This window comes from Pieris rapae, chromosome 4, assembly GCF_905147795.1.
Source record: "Pieris rapae chromosome 4, ilPieRapa1.1, whole genome shotgun sequence".
Taxonomy (NCBI): Eukaryota; Metazoa; Arthropoda; class Insecta; order Lepidoptera; family Pieridae; genus Pieris; species Pieris rapae.
Genome location: NC_059512.1, coordinates 1845525 through 1855554, shown reverse-complemented (window position 1 = coordinate 1855554; position 10030 = coordinate 1845525).

Here is a 10030-nt window from a genome sequence, read left to right as displayed (position 1 = left end):
TTATATAACTTTTTTTTTAATTTTCCACTTCTGTTCTATTTTAATAACGTCAAAATCAATTAATTAAATGGACATTGTGGGTGACATCCAGTAATTATTTTGGGATGGCAACTGGTAAATTAATGTAGGCATTCGTCGAACTTATTAAAACCATACAAAGCAAAATTGATGTGATTTTCACGTGAATTTTCACGAAGCGGAACCTGCATAAAACACAAAGGACAGCTTTCCTGGAAATCCGTTTACAAAGAGGAATATTGAATTAGTATTTGTTGGAAATTCATTGTACTAGGGTTTTTAATAAAGGCGTATTCGCTTTTTGGAATTTCTCAAATTACAGAGTCATCTATCGACAACAGCATTTAATTATGTTATCTTCCTAGCGTTATTACTGAAACTTACACTCATCTATAGATACAAATATATCTGTCAAGTTTATATTTTGTCTATGGTATACCTCAGTTGTTATACTATAGTCTGTGGAGGGCGTGTAATAAAAGCGTGTACCTTCCTAAAGAAGTTCGCTAAGAAAAAAGGGTGTAGTTAAAACTGCTGAACTGAATCAGCATTTGCAAAGTTACTCCGCGCGCTTAGGAGTTTTTTATACTGGGGAAAATTGCATTATGTTATGTGATACTCGCGATTTTGCTTATAAACCTTGCGACTGCCTCTCTACGCCTGTTGTTAGTTTGTGCAGATTATTTTTTTACGTAATAGGAAGTTAGGATAATGTTAAAGATAACGCCGCACATGGACACCCACATTGCCAGAAGAATCGCAAATGCCTTGCCGGCCTTTAAAGAATTAGTCATTGATACGTATATAAGGATATCATTCAACCTTAGCTACTGAGGCCTGAATCAATGTTTAAGCTTTAAGTTTAATCTTTATGTGTTTAGGTTAATCTTTAGTTTTATATATCTTTATGACTCTTTGTACCATCTGTTGTAGACAAAATTTTCAAGAAAATGTTTTTGTTGAGATAAGAAAAAAGTAAAAAAAAATTCATCAACAAAATATTTGTTTAGAAAACAAAATAGAATCGTTAATTAATTAAGGTGAACGGGAGATCACTTTTACAGGCGAAGACATAAAAGTATTTTCAAATCCTCTTATAATTGGCGCGTTGGTGTTCAATCGATGTAAAAAATTCTTTGATTTGTTAAAAATAGGATATATCCTTACAAATTAGAAAAAATTCCTGCGTAGCGACTGGCTATAAACGTCATTATAATCGAACACTTAATTAATAGATTTTAGTATAGTTACATTCATATAATATAGTGTGATTTCTGATATATGCAAACGTGTATAATTCAATTTGGTTTTATGTAAATTGACTGAAAGTTACAATTTTTGTTGAAGAGGTTGCAGGAAATCTTACATTATGATATGAAATGATATCGTTTATATGCTGTGGTACATTTAGATATATTAATTATCCTAAAAATCCGCACAATCAGCATGCAAATGTCACATTAATTTTATAATGTCATATAATAAGAACATTAACATAATGTCATTATAATAGGGTCAGTTATTTAGAATTACTGTCAAAGTTATGATCTAAACTATATTTAACAATAATAAATAACGATAAAATACACGAGAACATGGAGGGTAAGGGCGGAATCTTGTTAAATGCATATGGAAGATATAAAATCTTATTTGTCAATAAATTTGTAACCTACGGAATAGGAATAGTTTTAATCTCCGGCCAACGGATGGTGCCTTTTAGATGTATTTTCTTGACAAAAATAATATTTCATAACCATCACAAACACACTGGAAGGATTGGCGATATGAATCATATATTATGTAGCGATTTTACTACACTAATAATAAAACGACTTTGCGCCAAAATCACTCTTTTTTTACATAGATACGAGTTGAATAGTCTGTGAATTTGATGTGTCAGTTTATATTTATATAAAAATGTTTAAACGTTTATATTTTACTATAAAGGTTTTAACTAAAAACTCCTTTTAAAACTTTAAATAATACTTAAATACTTAGAACTTTATAATAATAATTAAATATTTCAAGAAAACAAAATACAGAATCAGTAAATAGTAATGATTGTGAAACTGATACAATATTACTAGTCTGTGCAATTGACAAATGTCACATTACAATTTTGCATGAAATCAAAGTGAGAAACTTAAACTAATAGAGGTCTGACGATATGCGATCGAAGTTTAAGATGTAAAATAGGCTTATGTAGTACGATACAGGGCTAAGAAAGAAAATTTGAAGTTCTTCTTTTCGCAATATTTTAACGATGCGGTCGCTCATCGTCACAAAAAACCGACACCCGAAGTTAGTTATATTGTGAACGTTTTAGTTTTTTGTGATATTTAAATAAACTTAATTTTATATTTAAGTTTATTTTCTACTGTTAGTGTCGCTTTTCTATACATGGAGAATATTTTTTACGTAGGCACACGTTTTTTTAACAATATTAAACCAAGAGTCCTCAATCTGTCAGCCGCTTACCTCAAGATAAAATATTAATTATATAATCTGTATCTAAAAATTATTTCAAACAACATATCAATAATATTTAGCGATAAAATATAATTGTAACCTGGAGTTTTCACTCTGTAAAGCAGATAATACTTCGCAATGTATTATTTAATTAATTGATCGTAACATTTTAATTAAAAGCAATTAACAATATAAAATTTATTTTAAAATAATTGTTGATTCACAAGTGCGCAACCATAAATTGAAAGCTTGGTTGTACTAGCAGTATGTACCGGATTCACACGGCTTTTTGTTTTTTTATTAATGTAATTAGTAATATAGCTAATGTAGTATTCTATTATTATGTACTAACGGTAAAAAAATGCTTGAAATCGTCTTTACTGGCCTTTTCCAGATTATCCATTAGCAACAAAAAAAAATTCGTATGTTTGTACCTAATTAGTAAGTCCCGTTAGGAAATGATAGGGTTGACCCTATATGCATTATTATATACTATCCAAAGGATCATTTTTGAGTTATAGTTATGTTAAAATTTACAAAATGTATATGTGTATTTTTTTGTGATTTAAAAAACGATTAAACACTGGCCTTTACCAACATTAACTGTATTATTAACGAAAAGCGACATTATTTCAATATTTTTTGGGATTTCTTAATAAAAACCTTAAAAACAAAAATGTTATGAAACTTAACTTGTTCGACTAAGGTCTCCAACAATACACAACTAAGAACTTATTTCTAAGAAACTGAAAGAGGAGGAAAGTCGTATTCGAACTAAACTTACCTTAAGTTCCCTCTAGTTTACAACGTCTCGCTTGTATTCCGCGGAACAACTCAAAACAAGAATTATTAACGGAGCAAATGCGATGCGGATTATTTTGAAATAAACATTTGTTATTGTTTTTAATTAATTTGGTAGAAATATTAAATTTTCAAAGTATAATGCCAATAGATTATATAAAGTAAACAACTCTCGAGTCACTGACAATATTTACAAAAACTTTTTCAAAGCAATATTGTAACTTTGTAAAATTCATGTTGCAAAAATTTAAATGCTTTTTACACAAGCGTACATGTCTCATTATTGGTACAAAGTGTAGCCTTTGCTAGGCAGCTATGAAACACGCGAATGTCAAATAATTGCTAATGGCCTAAATATTAAATACCAAATTCTAACATAAAATCAATGAGTTCTATTTATCTAATATTTCTAGGCTGTATGAAATTATATATCTGGCAACCTCGATGAAACATAAAAAATGGTTTAATTTACAAAAATCCTGTATGTATGTATGTTGTATGCAATATGTAAAAATTTTAGCACTTTCTCAAGGTTGGGAAACGTATATTTCCAATTCTCTTTGAAGGAAATAGTAAAAAGGTTAGTAGACAGGAGACCGAAGAGCTGGCAGCTACCTCGGACAAAGAATTAGTCTAGCTATTCAAAGGGGAAACGCTGCCAGTATCTTCTCAATCTTGCTTAACTCCTTCTTATAATACATTTTAGTTATTATATAATGTTGTTTAAGGTTTTTTATTTCAGGTTAATTTTTCTAGTATTGTTATAAGTGTACTTAAAAACAACTAGACGTAATATGTTGAAAGAATTTCTCTTTTTTATCGCAGGAACCAGACATCAGACAGAGATATAAAAAATGCTAAATCGCGCGCTCCATAGCTTTGCCGGGGTGTTACTGTGTTGAACTGGACCAGCTTATGATATTTCATTTCATAATTGAGATATCAGCTACCCTTTCCTGTAAATCCACCCCACGCTTTGTGCCTTTGTAAAGTGAGTTTCAATTTACTCTCGCGAATGCAATATTTGAACTCTAATGAGGATAAAACTGTTTGTTACGTGTAAGGAATGCTTTCACAAAATACATGTGGTTTTGTAAAAAGTTTCTACAACATTCTTCTTAATCGAATATTTCTTTTTTTTTTTCCAGCCAGCTACATTCCTTGCGATTCCGAATTCAATATCGGGTTTTTGTACCGCGTATTTTCTTGTGACACCTTATATTAGAAGAATTATATCGACATTGTTAGTGAGGTTCATTGTTATTGTGATTGACACTCGGCCATTAACTAATTAGTCATCATTAAAGCTGGTATTAAGTTACACCGATACAGAGTATGTAACGCCCACGTGAAATACGTCAAATATGATATAACAAGGCGCAAAGACAGCAGGGACGCTGCAAAGAACTGATTAAACTTAGTAGGTTTCAAATCCGTTTTATTAAAAGTCATTCGTTTTCCAATCTCCTTTGTGAGAAGTCATCATTTAGCGTGCCCCATTTAATTCACTGCTTACTTTTTACTTACTCAAAATAATTAACTTATAAGCGGCGTTTATCGAAAAAAAAATCATTTTTACGTTATTGTAAACCTCCTTATGCCAATAATTTGCCTCTAAAAAATCGTATCTATATACAAAGAAATATATAATATTACATATGATAATGATGATTTTTTGAGCGTATATACACAAATATATAATTATTTCAATAAGTTTTAAGCGTTGCACGATGCAAATATGCCATACTATGTGCGAGCCATGACTTAATTAATTGACTGGATTTTAGCTGACGCCGACGAGATCACCATCGGACATAATCTAAATGGACCATGCGCGCCACACCCGCGAGCGAAAAGAATAATTGACTTATCATGTCGGCTAATTGGAAGTGAAATTCGAATTTCAATTTAGCTTTTTTTCTGGTCAGGTGTAGGTTGCTAGTGACGTGAGTGTATGAGCTGTGTAAATGATGGGCAACCCATAGATAATTGTTATAGAGTCTGTTACACTATGAATAAAATCATGGCGGATGGAATTTGATGGTAACATATGGAAATTTGAAATTTGTATGCAATTGTATGTATGAAATATGTATCTGAATTTATAAGCCTACATTGTATTCTGTAAACTGTCGCAAGTGTAGTACATGTCTTGAAACTATTTGTAAGGTAATAAATAAAAGAAGCCTGGATTTTTTGTCTCGCTGTTTATTTATTTCAAAACAATTATGACAAATGTCGATCACAAACTATCACGTAAATGGTTGCAAAATATATTAATTTTTACAACAGTTGAAAGAAAGAGGTGTAAAAAACAGTTTAAAAAAAATTACATGAAAATAAATTATTTTTCTTTGTGTAATGTAAGAGTTTTGAAGCGAACAATCTTGTAGCTAATCAAAATTACCTTCCCTTAGCAATCTGTCTTAGCTTCCTGCTTATAGAGGCCATAATTAAATTTCTTTGCCTTTGATAATGATATTTTATACAATATCCTAATATTCCGTACAAAAACTATGTTTCATTTGCTTTTTATTACGTATATTATGTAATAAAGTTATTATGTGTTTGAGTTAATAAACACAAACACATTATAACTTAATTCATATAGGCAACCTGACAAAATTCCACCTTGCTCAAAATTCTATTAACAAAATGTTTATGAAATTAAACTCTATTCTGATGTCTAACTCATACACGTTGTATATAAAAATTCGAGAGTATTTTATACGACGAACTATAGAATTTTCTTTGTGCGTAACAAAGGAAATGCTGAAAAAGGATGACGCCGTAAGCAAACCTGCCTAGACATCGAAAAATGGGCGACGTATGTCTGGCATCTGATCTACTGACCTTTTAAGAAATTATTATAGATACATCATTGGTAGAAAATTATAAAGAGATAGAATTATTATGTGATACTACCCGGTGTTCGCAGGAGAATGTAAGTGCGTGTTCATATTTGACCATGCCTATTGCTGATAGAGAACAAATCTTTGTTTTGTGACTAAAAATAGTTAAAACATTCTAATTACTACTAACATGGTTAATAATTGCAGCTACTTACAAGCATTATGTAATACAAAAAACTAGGCGATCAAAAAGAGTGCCAGAGAGTTTATTGCCAGTTCTTCTCTTCCGTTCTACGCTCTTGATTTGAGAACTGGCAGTAACTGTTAAATAAGAAGCATTTAGCGTTTATTGTTTTATTTCTTTATTGGCGTTCATAAGTGTACATTGTGTTACTTATTTTGACTTCGACTGAAAGATTTCTGTATCAGTGTGTCTGGAAGACCGCGATATATTTTTGGTTAGTAAATATACATACGGTTTTCACGAATAAAAGCGTGATTTAATAATTCAGAATTATAGCTGAAGATGTCGCTTATTATCTTGAAGTACACAAACGCGGGCTTAATATCAGTGAACACTACATGGAATCAATTCTAATTAAAAGAAAATCCCCTCGCTCCATACGTTCACAAAAAAATTACATCGCGTAGTACAGTACGCAATATTGATTTAGTATACACTCGCCGCATTCTGTATTCCATTTGTTTACACAACTACCACATATCTAGTTTATTTGTTTCGTTACTTTAGTATTAGCCGAGTACATCAAACATCAAACTTTATATTTAAGCTCCATACCAACAAGCCGAAATAACAATGTTTTGCTTTCATAGAATTAATGTTTTGTCATATTAATTGCATATGTATACAAATAAACTGCTTACGTCTTGTTTGATAATTTTTTTTAATATATATAATTGATGAGTTTTTGATATATAAATTTGCCACCTTGTAATTTATTTTTATATTAGCTATATTTTACAACTTTCTTGACTTAATTAATATATGTACATGCACTTCAAAGCTCCAGAACAGTTCTTTTCTTTGTCAACTGGAAACAAAAAAATAATTACTTAAACGAAAACGATCTTCCAAACACTAATGGATAAATTGTTGTATTCATTATCGTTAGAACAAGGATTAATAAAGGAATAGAAAGACTTGAGATCTTCGAAATAAAAAAAATAATAAATGGAATTAAAAGTGCCCTTGAGTAGTTTCAGACTAAAAAATACAAAATAGTTATCAATCCTTCGTAATATCGAATTTATTGTCAACATTAATGAAATGTTTAATTTCCCCAATACTCTGAAATGAATTTATCAGTTCCGGTAAACTTTAATAACGTCATTGACATACCCCGAAACTCCAGTGCAAATATTAAGCTATACAAAGGTATTCATCAAATACAATATTGAACAGTACTAATGTACGTAAAATTGGTAACTTGAATACTTGCAGGGAAAAATAACCTTAATGACTAAACAATAAAGGTGAGTCTGGCATGTAGGCAATGTTGTAATGGAGGATTACGGATGTGCACCTAACTACATCCAGGGTTCCTAGAAGCAGGGAGGCAGGTACGCTCGCAGCCTGGAGTTGCCATGGTAACAGCTGGGATGCATTTCCCGGTCACCTTGTGAGCGGGTGAGCTCACTCTATTAATAAAATTGTAAACTCCATTATTGAATATGAATTTTGTGCGATATTTAAAGGAAAATATTTTCAATATTTTCATTTCACGTCTCTGCTTCAACGCATTTGTATAATAACTTATATGAGATAAAGAATTGATGTTTTGATTAAAGTATTGTTTACATGTAAATTCAATATGGAGTTTTTAGTAATTAAATGTTATTTCAATAAAAGCATTTCATACATTATATCCATAGATACAAACGTACCTGGAAAACTAAAAAAAAAACCATCAACTTCAGGATTACATGATATTTCGTGAGCTTGAAGAACTTTTCTTTAAAGTAACTCGCGGATGGTATTTCGCTGATTACAAAAATATAAGGGTCATTATTATGATTGTATGCTGTAGTAATGTAAGATAGCATACATATATATAAGAAAAGTGAAAACATATGTCACTCGTCACACATGATCAAAGTCTATCTACCAAAAACCCTCGGAACGTGTCCCATTCAAATTTCTCGTACCTCAATTCTATTGTAGACTCGTTCTAAAATAAGTTTTACTTTTGCCACCCTATTCGGTACTGGTTTTTGTGCATTTGATTAGTTTTGCTGGCTACTTATTTAATGTTAACAGAATGACACTAATATTATCTTCTTAATATATATAAATCTCGTGTCACAATGTTTGCCCTCAATGGACTCCTAAACCACTTAACCGATTGTAATAAAATTCGCACACCATGTGCAGTTCGATCCAACTTGAGAGATTAGTATAACAACAATACGTAAGTTTAAATCTCAAATTATAGTCGCAATTTTATTTTATTGTAAATTATTTGTTTATTATATGATACAATTCTAACAGATGGCGCTGTGTTAAACGTACCAATGTTTGACATAATTTCTCCTACCGTTTCCCTTAAAGAGTTTACTTCTATGTAATACATATAACAAAAACCTTAGCCACAGCAACGCTTGGCCGAGTCTGCTAGTAAATAAATAAATAAAGCCTTTATTGACAATCTTGTATTTATCAAACATGTCAGTATCAAACATTATCAACATTTTATCTTATTCCCTTTATATGCTACATTAATATTAAATGTATTTAAAACCTAAAGAAATCAAATATACAGTATTAACAATTATCTTAATCTACTTAATAAATAGAAAATTACAACAAATTTAACAAGTTTCGCAGGATTTCCTCGCTGTATTGCTATACTTATTCGTTGAGCGAAGAAAGCATCAGTGTCAAAGTAACATTTTCATTAGCTTTAAGTCTTTGTGTTATAATACAGATTGGCTACACAAATAAACGAATACGAGACTCCCTTCTCATAACATGTTTTACATGTCTAGATATGGTTCGACAATCGATCGGCATTCAATGACTAGTGCCGTCAGCTACGGATCGCAACGCCTACGCCACAAACCCCACGAAGGCCAAATAACCGAAATTAATTAATGATAATTTTGCAATTTGTTTTACCATGTGAGGGGTATTGTTACAAAGAAACTGTAGGCTAGTAAAAATTTAATTTAACATATATGGTAGATATAATATAATTTAATTTGCAGCTAAGTCAGTTTAATTTATGTTTAATTTTAGATTGCGGACATGCGGACGTTACTTGCAATTAATATTGAATAGCAGTGTCAGTTTAGTAATTAAGCCTGTAATTGTCAACTCTAAGGGCGGGCGATCAATTTCCGGGTATGCAACAATATCTTGCTATCTAACTATGAAAATATATAAGCTGGAATATCTTCAGCCATAAACTTAATTTTGCTTGACGTATGCCGTATCCTTTTGTCTGTTATGGTTTTTAAACATCAATAAATGTAAAATGCTTGTGCCACAGTATTTTAGAAATATTTGTATGGTATACTATATAGTTTGCTTATACTCCAAAACGGTGATTTTTACATTCCTCACGTAATTTTTTTGACGATGTGTTTCTGCATTAATAAATACATATCATATAATCCTGACTTTCACCTCTACCCCAACCCCGCTTTGTATTAGTAGTGTTCCGCTTCCTAGTAATCGTTTATGAGTTACCCAGTCATTGATTGCTAGTAAAACACAATTTGCTATAGAAGTAGAAAACTAACTTTGCTGTAGGTGGGATACTCAAGTAAACCTTATATATACTACGTATCTTTAGTATAATTTGTTTTTTATTATATATAAGTTAGCTCGCATAGAGCTCATTAAAATAAGACGCCATTAACTCGCTAGA